Below are 11,593 nucleotides of genomic sequence, written 5' to 3' on the forward strand. Positions count from 1 at the left end.
ATAAATGTAGATACTGTGGAAATGGGAGAAGGCAGGGCTGAAGTGATATATATGAAATTAGAAACTGGAGAGAATGTTAAAAGAGATATGGCGGTAGTGTATGTTCCCCCAAAGACGAGAGCATGGAAGGATGACGAATACCATGAGATGTTGTCAGATATGGCTAGCTATTTGCAAAAAATAATTGAGAAAAGCAATAATATAATTTTGGTGGGTGACATACCAAGCCAACGGCCATACCAAGCCAACGGACATACCACGTTGAGTACACCGCTTCCCGTCCGATCAGCGAAGTTAAGCAACGTTGGGTCTGGTTAGTACTTGGATGGGTGACCGCCTGGGAACACCAGATGCTGTTGGCATCCCTACGTGTCAAGTGGGGTTGGTGGAGGATTAGTGCCCCTCCCTGTAAAACAATTAACTCTAAGCCCTTGGCCACCCCATTTGGGATACATGGCGTCTGGCAATGGATGGATGGATGGATGGACTTTAACTGTAAAGAGGTGAACTGGGAGGAATGGTACTCGGGAGGCGGCGAGGATTTGTGGGGCACTATGTTATTAAATATAATAATGAATAATGTGATGATGCAATGGGTCAAGAAGACACACGGTTTCGAGGTGAGGACACACCAGCAAGGTTAGATTTACTGTTCACCAAAGAACCCGATGTAATAGAATCATTGAAATATCTCTGTCCTTTAGGAAAAAGTGATCATGTGGTCATTGAGTTCCAGATGTTAATAGGGAACGTCTGAGTTCCAGATGTTAATAGGGAACGTCGAGCCAAGCGACGAGCTTCATAGCCAGGGAAGATACAACTTGGGGTAAGCAAATTTTACAGGATTGAGAAAATTTTTTGAAAATGCGGATTGGAGAAAATTCAGAGAAACAAGAGAGATACAGAGGAAGTGGGATATCTTTCTAGACCTCTATAATTTGGGAGTGGAAAAATTTGTACCAAGAGTAATAGAGAAAGAAAACAGGAAAAAGGAGTGGTTTAATAGAAGGTGTTTGATAGCAAAAAAAAAAAAAAAGAGAGAGAGATAAGGCATGGAACAATTGGAGAAAGAGAGGTAACAACAGAACAAAGGAAGAATATAAAAGAACAAGAAATGAATACACAAGAATACGTAGAGAAGAAGAAAGGAATTTTGAAAAAGGTATAATAGAGAAATGCAAGGATGAACCCAAACTGTTTTATAGATTTGTTAATCGCAAACTGAAACAAAAGGAAGGAATCACCAAACTGAAAGTAGAAGGAGAGGTCTTTAAGGATGCGGCAATGCAAGCAGAAATAATGAACAAACGATTCCAGTCAGTTTTCACTAAAGAAAAGGAGCTTATGGAAGGGGAGGGAGTGATTAGAAATGTTCCGGTGATAAAAGATATAAAAGTGGAGGTACAGGAAGTGTATAAATTACTGGAAACTCAAGATGTAAGGAAAGCCCCAGGACCTGATGGAATTTCTATTTGGGTACTGAAGGAATGCAGAGAACAACTGGCGGATAAAATTCACAGTTTAATCGTATGGTCACTGGAAGAGAGGAAAGTGCCACAAGAATGGAAGAGGGCAAATGTGGTACCAATTTGCAGGGGAGGAAACAGGGAAGAACCCCTGAATTATAGACCAGTGTCTCCAACCAGCATGGTCGCAAAATTGTGTGAGAGAATCCTGAAAGACAGATGGATAAAATATCTGGAAGAGATGAATATTTTGGCTGAATGTCAGTTTGGATTCAGAAGTGGAAGGTCATGTGTTTTTAACTTGTTGAGCTTCTACTCAAGAGCGATTGACGTGGTAGAGGAGAGAGATGGTTGGGTGGGTTGTGTGTACTTAGACTTGGAGAAGGCCTTTGACAAGGTACCTTATAAGAGACTAATGTGGAAACTAGAATATATAGGAGGACTGAAGAGGAAACTTCTAGAATGGATGAGAGACTTTTTGAGAGACAGACAAATGAGGACAGTAATAAAGGATAGGATGTCTGGATGGAGGGAAGTAACAAGTGGAGTCCCTCAAGGCTCGGTGTTGGCGCCAGTAATGTTCCTGATTTACGTAAATGATATGGTAGATGGAGTGAACAGTTATGCAAAGCTGTTTGCTGATGATGTAAAGATCTTGAGGAAGGTAGAGGTTGAGGAGGATTGTAAAATACTGCAGGAGGATTTGGATAGGATACACAATTGGAGCCGGACGTGGGAAATGAAATTTAATATAAAGAAATGTAAAATATTGGAAATGGGTAAAAGTACCAGGAGGCCATCACTGAATTATTTGTTGGGTAATGAATTAATCACAAAAAGGAGAGAAGAGAAAGATTTGGGAGTGCTGGTCCAAGATAGTTTGTCACCAGAAAAGCACATTAACAAAATAGTTGGGGAGACTTATAAACTCTTGACAAACAGAAGAGTAGCATTTCATTATATGGATGAGGAGATGATGAAAAAATTGATAGTGGCCTTGATCCGCCCCAGGTTAGAATATGCAGCGGTAGTGTGGTCCCCACACAAAAAGAAAGATATAAACAAGATTGAGAGAATACAAAGAACAGCAACCAAGATGGTCCCCAGTCTGACAGACCTGTCATACAGAGAGAGGCTGGAAAAACTGGATTTGCCTTCCTTAGAGGAAAGGAGAAGAGGGGAGACATGATTGCAGTGTTCAGGACGGGGAAACATGATTGCAGTGTTCAGGACCATGGTGGGAGTAGATAAAATTGACAAAGAAGATCTGTTTGTATGGGATAAGAGAGCAACAAGAGGACACGGAATGAAATTGAAAAAGTCAAGCTGCTTGAAGGATATCAAGAAATATAGCTTTCCTTACAGAAGTATAGACTTATGGAATAGCCTGGACAAAGAGATCGTCCAGTCTAAAAACTTAAACGAGTTTAAAGCTAAATTCGACTTATTGAGAAACAGCGACGGAAACCCACGAGCATAGTACATTCCGTGTATATCACAATTAGATATATTAGGTAAATACTTAAATATTTGGAACGACTTAGACAAAGAGGTGGTGCATGAGAAAACATTCATGTGTGTAAAGGTAGACTTGATAAATGTGGATATGGAGACAGGACAACACGAGCATTGCTCATTTCCTGTATACTACAAATAGGTAAATATAAATAGGTAAATACATACAATAAGCTCCCACGGTGCGTGAGTGGATGAGCGGTCCAGGTCCTCGCGCACTGTGAAATCGCACTCTGTGAATACATAATCTTATGTGAAAAATTACATATCGGCGGTACCCCCTCATACCTAGACATTTTTTTACCCTTAGAGACATAATAAAGGGAAAATTTTTCAGACATATACTACAGATATAGCTACAATAACAAAACTATGGTCTGTCACCGTAACAACAGTAGACAACAGGCCTGATGGACTTAAATAACAGGAGTTCCGAGGCACGGCAACATTTACAGTGATGAATCCTCTGCCGCACCAACGCTTCCGTCCTCAGACTCCTCCTAAGCATCTTCCCCACGAGCCTCTAACTCAGTCACTTCGGAAAAAAAAAAAAACTGAAGTCCAACGTTGACACAACTGACATTGCATCCTCTTCTTCCTCTACAAGAACAGAATCAGACGATGTAGCTGGTACCTCACTTTCACTTTCTTGAGGCCGCCGTGTGTAACTTCTTATGAGTGTCTGCCTCTTCCTGTTTATTTCTTGCCTGTGCCTGTCTGTATAGAAATGGAAGGCTTTGTCGATACTAACGAGAACCTCCTCTATTCTGTGTTGGCTGATTTTGTTTTCCTTCACTTCTTTTTTGAGCCTATCCACAGCAGCAAGGATCTTGCTTGTCCTTGACATAGACAGTTCTGTGCTGCCCTCCATCACACTAGGCTCCTCAACTTGACTCCGCCTAGGCTCAGGCTCTGCGTCAGCCTCGTCTATCCATTGCAACACTTCCTCAGGATGCTGTTCCTCAGTAGCAGCGTGCACTTCTCATATGTCCTTCAACGTAACATCCTTGAAACCTGGTACAGCTTGTGCTGCTGTCAGTGATGCTGCCTAAGCCTTGACCAGTGGCTGAATGGCCATCTCGTGGTTCGTGCATAAGTGAGGCATGAGCAGTCACCATACATGGTTCACTGTTGCAGGGGTTATTTTGTCCCAGGCTTGTAGGAAAAAATCAGCTGCGTCCTTTACTGAGAAATTACGCCAAAATGCATCAACAAACATGTCAGCTGTGGCCAATGGGGATACAGCTCCTGGCGGAGATGGTACGGGAGCAGCTGCCTCATCGATATCTTCGTTGTGGTCTTCTTCTAGGGCATGGAGTTCCTCTTGTGTGTCGGTCTTCCTGCTTATGTAGTCATACACCTGTCTGTGGTAAAAGTGTTCCACAGTGGCGATCAGTTCTTGATCCAGTGGCTGCATAAGTGACGTCGTCCTAGGCGGCTGAAACACAACACGATAATCCTGGTACAGATCTTTGAGGTAGGGAGGGTGACTTGGTGCATTATCGAGCACAAGGAGCATCTTGAATGGAATACCAAGTTGCCGACACTTCGCCCTGGCATTGGGGATGCAGTGCTTCGTTAGCCAGTCTGACATAATGTTGCCAGTCATCCAGCCATTAGCAGACTTGTACCAGTACACGCCACTTGCGTCCATCTTCGTGAGGTTTTTGTAACACCTAGGGTATGAAGTGTGTACAACAACTGGCCTCACCTTGTGGCTCCCAGACAGGTTTACAGTCAACATTATTGTCATCTTACTTTTCTGGAGCTTGCGACCAGGGACTTGTTTGTGTTTCTTAGCGATGTAAGTCGATTTGGACATGGCCTTGTAGTATAACGTTTCGTCAACGTTGTAGATCTGGTCCTTGGTGTACTGTCCTTCTTCAATAAGTGCTCTAAATATCGCAGGATACTCTCTTGCGGCCAATTCATCTGCAGAGGCATGTTTACACGACAGTCTGATGTGATGGAGTTCCTTACATTTTAAAAAACGGTGCAGCCATCCTACAGATGCCTTGAAAAGTTTGTCCACAGATAACTTGCGAGATGCTGCCTTGTAAAAGAGCTGGGCTTGGTCTCGAATATATCTACCATCGAGTGGTACGTCTTCCTTCTCCTTCCTCATAATGAAGGTGGCAAGATATCTTTCCATGAGAACGATCACATGATTACCCAGGTGGGAACGGGCGTCAATCTCAGATGCACCATACGACTTCACAAGTGCCCTGATGGCATTGTGGTTTTTCCCTACAGTCCTCACTGTAGATTCAGTCAGGCCCATTGGTTTGCTGATAATGGTGTTCCCTTGCCCTTCCTCCTTTCTCTTGATTTTCTCCAACTTGGTCGTGTGTGTAAGAAGTTTCTTCACTCATGGGGCTGGAGGCATGGTGCTGCAAAGGTACAAACCAGGATGGAGCAAAAAAAAAGCCACCCTTCGTACATGACAGGTTAGCCTGAGAGAGCGCATCCTCACTGTGCACGAGTCTGTCTGTAATAAAGTGGCCCGCCACCTCACACCCCGCACTGCGCAGTAGAATGCCAGGGAATTTCTGCGCATCTACATCATGACCGACGTCATGATGGACGTGTTGTGTGGGGGTGGGGGTCACGTACTCAGAGAAAATGGCATTTTTGTGCCACTCCTTGCCTCTGCCTCGTGTATTGTGGGCTAAACATGCACAATCAAGGATTTTTGGTTATTATTTTTGGTCACTCGCGTAATATGCGATTTGCATACTCTGAGCTCATGCATTATGGGAGCTGTCTGTATCTGATAAGCTGTATTTTCCAATATGGTCTGCTGGTCATGGCTGATGATAGGTGTGGAAAGAAACTGCTGAAAAAGAATGGAGAAATGTTACTGCATCTCTCTTGTGTTGGTGATGCAATGAATGTCACCATTCAATCAGCAAGAAGTAAATTAGTCTCCATGCTAAAAATAATTCTCAATAACTCTGTGTTTACATCTTGCAATATAAATTTAGAAACACATGATGTACTGCTGCATGACATAACAGTATTCTACTGTCCTGCCCACTCAGTGAGCATGGGAAATGTGTATGATCATTATAAAACTTATGCAGCCCAAGAATTAAGTGTACTCCCAACTTCACTTAAGTACAGAGTCTGTCCGCCTGTTCTCGAGACTGCCGGTATCTTGCATGATACCTGTAATATATATCTGCCAATCCAAGCTTGCCATTGTATAGAGTTTTGTGGATTGTCTAGCTTCCCTGTATCAAGAATTTGGTAATATACATGTAAGGTTGTTGCCCTGTCTTTTCATGCCTTGTTCCTCTCACAGTGTCTTAGCTCTGGTCTAGAAAGGGAACCCAGCAATACCTTAGGTGTTGCTAGGACGGGAAGCCGCCCTAGAAACACCTAGCATAACACTGGTGGACAGCGGTGGTTCTTGACCCGGTCAGATACAGAGAGGAGCGAACAGGGAATTCATCAAAATGGCAACCAAACCGCATGTACAATTGCCCAAATTCGACCAGGAGCAGTACGACATCCACAAGTACCTATCCATAGTCAAGCCGCTACTAGATATTGGCTTCGAAGGTGACAGATAATCGCAGTCACCCTACCACTTTTGGGCAAAGCAGCAGCCAGTATCGCGCCTGAAGTCGTCCCCGAACTAACATGGCGAATATTACTAAAATAGTGATGCAAGTGATCACGCTCTCTCTAGGAAGAATGGTGGTGCTATCCCAATTGGACAGCCTAACGTACGATGGAAGCCTAGATGACGCTATTATCCAGGCTAGGCGGATCGTCACTACTGCGTACCCAGAAGATGCAGAAACCCGGGAATAGCATACTTTCAACACCCTCCTCAGAGTTCTCTTCAACATGGTCAAGGGACACTTCACCATACACGACCCGATGTGAGATCTGGAAGGGATGTCCAGCTGGTACAGCAACTTCTGACCTCCTCCTCCACCTTTCAACAAATCAACGTAGTGAGTAAGTTTCCTATGAACAAACCAGCCCCACCCAACAAGCCTCAGCCACTACCAACCCACACCAACCCTATGCCAAATCCTCCTAAGGCACACCCTCCAACAAGTGCCCTGTGTACAAGGAGAACCTAATTACTGTATGATCAACCCCTGGGAGGTCTCCACATGCAGCCACTGGTGTCCACTGCACGACATCCAGGAGTAGCTCAAAGCAGCCCGGCGCAAACCAGATATCCCAGGCCGACAGAAGGTATCATCATTAGAGAGCGAGGGCCCTGAGGATGACACCGCACCAGCCGGAGATATTGATCCCAGGGAAACAGAGCCGGAGGAAGACGAGATCCCACAACAGCTGGATTTTTTATGCTCTCCCCTGCAACTCCCCACGGTGGCAGGGGCCACCTTTCATAAATATCATCCCCCAGTCTATGATAAGATGGGACTGAACGAGGTTAAAGCGAGGCTTCTGGTCGATATTGGAGCGGCCAGATTGTGCCTCTATAGTCACTTTTACTCTCGTCATAAATCATCTTTGGCCTGCTTTTCCCTACATCAACTCATCTTATGGACGCAGTGGATGGCCCCCTACCCATCTGTGGGGAAACCTGGGCCTTACGCACTGACATTCACCAGAAGGTCTCAACCCAGCACAAATTCATCGTTTTCAACTCAGCTTGTCGCACCTACGATGGATATCTGGGACTGGACCTCCTTCAGAAGCTGCAAACGACCATCAACTGCCACAGGTGGCAACTCCAGTTTCAGGAGCCACCAGTCCCCTCCCCCAATCCCTCACAACCCCTTTGCACCTGCAAACCCTCCCCCGCCGCTCCTCAGCACCGCTCCCCACCCACCTGCCCCCCCTCTCACGGCCCCCTCCCCAGTTCACCCACCTGCCCCACCTTCCCCCCTACCACCACCTCCACCATCACGATTCCCCCTCATCACGAAGCATGGCTGCCATTAAACAGGTCCACCGGAACATCTGTCTTATTCTCCCCAGACCTGCCACCTGGAACCCTCTCAGCCTGTCTCCTATCCCCCACATTCCTTCCCCCCAACATTGCAGCAGTCCGAATTGCCAACATCACCACAACCCCCCTCACGCTACCTAAGGGGCTTGTGGTAGGAGAAATGGAAGAGGCAGAACCATGCACCACCACCAACTCTTCCTCCCCCGCCCCACTGCTCCCCCTACCCGAGCACCTCTCGCCCCATCAAGCTGACACTCTCTGCCATCTGCTCCTGGATTTTCAGGACCTTTTCGCATCAGGGCCCACTGACATTGGCCTCACTACCTACCTGGCGCACGAAATACGCACCACAGGACCGCCTATCCGCCAGCCATCCCGATGGAAGAACCCAAAACAACGAGCAGAGGAAGACTGTTAGGTCCAGGAATTGCTCGATGCCGACGTTGTTTCACCTTCTGCCATCCCCTGGTCCTCTCCTGTTGTCCTCGTCAAAAAGAAAGACGGCACCATGCGATTCTGCATGGATTACTGCCACCTCAATGATGTTACCACCAAGGATGCCACGCTACTGCCCAGGGTCGACGACTCCCTCGACTCTCTGGATGGTACCACCTAGTTCTCTACCCTAGACCTTCAATCTGGGTATTGGCAGGTCCCCGTACACCTCGACAATAGAGGGAAGACCGTGTTTTCTACCAGAGAATTATGCCCCCACCAAGTGAGAATGCCTGTGCATTATCTGGGCCTTGGAGCATTTCTGGGCTTACCTTCCTGGGACAAATGCCACCATCATCACAGACCACCAGTTGCTCCAATGGCTATGACAGTCCAACACCCACAATGCCCAACTTATCAGATGGAGGGAGACGTTGGAGGAATTCAATTATGAGATCTACCGCCCCGGGAAGCTCCATACTAATGGCGATGCACTCTCATGCCTGCCCCTCTGCGCGATCTGCTGTGAGCTGGAGCTCCTCTAATGGTGGTGAGGCAAAGACCGCCTCCCCTGGATTCCACCACAATTGTTCACCAAGCTCCACCAGCAGGGCAACAATCTATTCATCCTGTCAGGCCACATTATCCTCGACCCAGATACCGCCTTGGATACCACGAGACAACTCCACGCCAACAACGGAATCCACTTGGGTATTAAGAAGCTCCTCCAGGTGTTCAACGACACCTATTGGATCCCCAACCCCAGCAACCTGGCCAAGCAAGTCACCCAGTCCTGCTGAGCATGTGCCTTGGGCAAGGTTGGCACCCACATGGCTGGCCTATCAGGCCGCATAACCGCCCACAAGCCTTGGCAGTTACTATCAGTAGATGTAATGGGGCCCCTACCACCCAAATCCGGATACTATTATATCATCACCTTCGTGGATACGTATTCCAAGTTCCCTATCGTGTGTCCGGCCAAAGAACACAACACTGTCGCCATGGCTGACATCCTGGTCCGCCACGTCTTCCCCTATTTTGGAATACCTCAGGCCCTACACTCGGACAATGCCCCTGAGTTCACCAGTAATATCTGGCAAGAGCTAGCCAACATATTCGGCTATCACATCTCCCACTCCTCTCCACACTGGCCACAATGGAACGGAATTTGCGAGAGGAGCCACCGCACTCTCCTGAACCAGGTGAGCACTAGAATCAAGAAGACAAAAAATGAAGATTGGCCAGCCCACATGAAAAAAGTCCAGTGGGGAATCAACTCATGCCCCTGAGAAGATGGCATATCCCATCACGAGCAGGTTTTCAGGGAAGCCCCTCTCCTCCTGCCACTACGCCGACACCTGCAGCCTCCCACCATGCCCCCTAATTCCAACCCCCTCCACCACCTCAAGAGGCGCCTTCATCACCTACAAAACGGCCTAAACCTCCAACCCAACGCCACCCCCTCACACCCCTACAAGCCAGGTGATTCCGTGATGGTTGCAAAACTGCCGATTCCCCATAAACTCTCCCCTCACTTTATGGGTCCTTACACTGTCACCCACGTCCCTAACCCCTACCAAGTCACAATAGATTTTCATAACACCCCACGAACATACAGGAATCGCCATGTGCACCCATTCCACACCGTCGCCTCCCCTCAGTCCACCCCGCCCATCTCCCGCATCACCTCACCTCCACTCACTGCCCCCGACTCCCCTCCCAACTCCTACAATTGCTATATCACACCTTCCTCCTCTTCTCCATCATCACCCACTCCCTCACCACCGGCCCCCTCACCTTCTACCCCGCATGCCACCTCACCCCCTGCCTCACTGCTGCCGCAAATCATTTCCCCCAGCCAAGTCCCCACTCCCACCTCACCGCGTCCCTCAATCCCCGCACCTCACACCTCACCTGCCACCCTGCCACCAACATGCCATCTGAGCACGCCCAGACCACCCTCAACCAACCCACACACCCACACACCACCCTCTGCCACCCTTATCTGTACCTCAACACCCTCCGGCATCACCTCATCTCCCTCCACTACCCCCAAACCACCACCCAACACCTCCCAACACCACCCCACACCATGCACAACCAGAGCACCACGTGGCAGTACTCATACCTCACCACCCACTTCCACCCTGACAACCACCATCACCCGATCCGGCCGCCTCTCACGCCCTCCTACCAGATACACCACCACCACCTCCCCCACCTCACCCCCCTCCCCTCCCCCACCAGACTCAACCACCACCAGCCCCCACACACTCCACCACAGCTCCCATCACCCTCAGACTACACCAAGCCCAGCTGAAATACACATCCATCCCTATCCCTAGGGAAAACACCTGCACTCCTCCATGGCATAAAATCGCCCCCCCTGCTTTCATCGCCAGCATTCAGCTGAGATCACTGGAGGAGCAACCTCCTACAGCCATGAGAGTCCGACGCGCCACGTGGGCACCAACCCAAGGCAGGAAGCGCCACCTCCGTGGACCTCACTACCTCCTTCAGACCCTCCTCATCTCTTCCCAAGCCTCCACCCCCTACCTGACCTGCGCCCCTCACCACAAAGAGAACTGAGCAACCACACAATGGATCACCCTCCTCTAACACCTGACTCCAAACCACAACACCAGCACCACCAAGTCTTACTGCCTCCAGCCACAAGGACGTGACTTTTTCCACCACGACAGTGGTGAAACAGCAGCCGTGGCAACAGAGGGCATCACAACACCCCCAAGAGGTGACCACAGAGGGATAGGTAAGCGTGCGGGATGTCCATGCGATAAGGGCATATGTCCCATATGGCCGCACGCCCCTGTTCCATGGAGTGCACCCAGCATGAACATCTCAGTATGGGTACATTACCCTCCAACTGATCCGGTCCTCACCAGGATCGGGGTGGAGCAAATAAACTAGCTCCAGACAGCACCCCAGTGACGGACAGCAGCCGAACAAATAAAGCTACGGCTTGTAGCCATACACAAGCAACGGCCTGTAGTCGTGCACCAACAGTGGCCTATACCTGTGTACCAGCAGTGGCCTGCAGCCGTGCAATTGTGACGGCCAGTTGCTGCACACCTAAGAGTTGGCCGATAACCGCTCAGAGTGCTGTCCTCCCCTACTGCAGATCCCGTGACAGCCGATTGTCACTCGCGGGAAGAGAATGGCATGCCCTCTCTCCTTCTGCAGTTTCGAAGGGTACGGCACCGGTGACGGCCAGCAGCCG

The 11,593-nt window shown here is 48.6% G+C and overlaps 1 non-coding gene across 1 annotated transcript; it reads left to right on the forward strand.

Moving 5' to 3' along the window:
* Positions 1 to 243: 243 nt before the first annotated feature.
* On the forward strand, positions 244 to 362 carry LOC145393917 (5S ribosomal RNA). Its single transcript, XR_013896269.1, has one exon. It is a non-coding gene; the product is annotated as a 5S ribosomal RNA (ribosomal RNA).
* The last annotated feature ends 11,231 nt before the right edge of the window (positions 363 to 11,593 follow it).

The sequence above is a fragment of the Coenobita brevimanus genome, chromosome 25 (assembly GCF_032717465.1).
Source record: "Coenobita brevimanus isolate Jiangsu-jjx chromosome 25, ASM3271746v2, whole genome shotgun sequence".
NCBI lineage: Eukaryota > Metazoa > Arthropoda > Malacostraca > Decapoda > Coenobitidae > Coenobita > Coenobita brevimanus.